The 910-nt window shown below is 44.2% G+C and overlaps 1 pseudogene; it reads left to right on the top strand.

The window, feature by feature from the left end:
- Positions 1-404: 404 nt before the first annotated feature.
- On the top strand, positions 405-499 carry LOC127688100 (uncharacterized; annotated as a pseudogene).
- The last annotated feature ends 411 nt before the right edge of the window (positions 500-910 follow it).

The following is a 910-nucleotide window of genomic DNA, read 5'->3' as shown; positions in this document are numbered from 1 at the left end:
CTACTGAGAACTCAGTAGGAAAGAAGAGCTGGGGCTGAGGTGCAGCTCAGGGAGGAAGCACTTGCCCTGCCAGCATCATGAGAAGCTGTAGGTTTGATCCTCATCTCACAAAGGAAGGAAAGGAGAGAGGGAGGAGGGAGGAGGGAGGGAGGAGGGAGGGAGGGAGGAGGGAGGAGGGAAGAGAGAGGGAGGGAGGAGGGAGGGAGGAGGGAGGAAGGGAGGAGGGAGGGAGGGAGGAGGGAGGAGGCAGGAGGCAGGAGGGAAGAGGTATGGAGGGGCAAGGAAGTAGGCTTTAGGCTTTGAGTGTCAGGGTGAGGAACTCCACCTTACCATGTCCTTTAAGGTGTTTGAGGTAAGTGATAAAATAATGAAATTTACCTGAAAAAAAATCTGTCTTCTGTCAGGTGCTCAGTTTGGTAGAACATATATTAAAAATGGAGCAGTACAGAGATGCTCCTGCACAAGGATAACACAAATCTGTAAAGTGTCTCAAATTTTTTCTTTATAGAATTTCTGTGGAAGCAAAATTTTGCCATTAAAAATTGGCATCATACCAGCACTCGGGAGGCAGAGGAAGGGGGATCTCTGAGTTCGAGGCCAGCCTGGTCTACAGAGCAAGTTCCAGGACATCCAGGGTCACACAGAGAAACCCTATCTCAAAAAAAGCAAAGCAAAGCAAAACAAAACAAAACAAAAAAGCAAACAAAAAGGCATTATATTCAATGATGCATTGAGAAATCAACTAAAGTAATAAAAAACTACCAAAAAAGTGAAAGTCAGTAACAGGATGAGGTAAGAGATTTTGCTCAGAAAACTTCAACATTTCAACAGTTAATGAGTCTTCAGGAAAAATTTTAATGCATTAACTATTTAAGAAATTCTGAATTCTTTTTCCTCCTCAAGCATAGGG

This window comes from Apodemus sylvaticus, chromosome 6 (assembly GCF_947179515.1).
Source record: "Apodemus sylvaticus chromosome 6, mApoSyl1.1, whole genome shotgun sequence".
In the NCBI taxonomy this organism is placed as follows: Eukaryota; Metazoa; Chordata; class Mammalia; order Rodentia; family Muridae; genus Apodemus; species Apodemus sylvaticus.
This window is presented reverse-complemented; position numbering and strand designations above follow the sequence as displayed.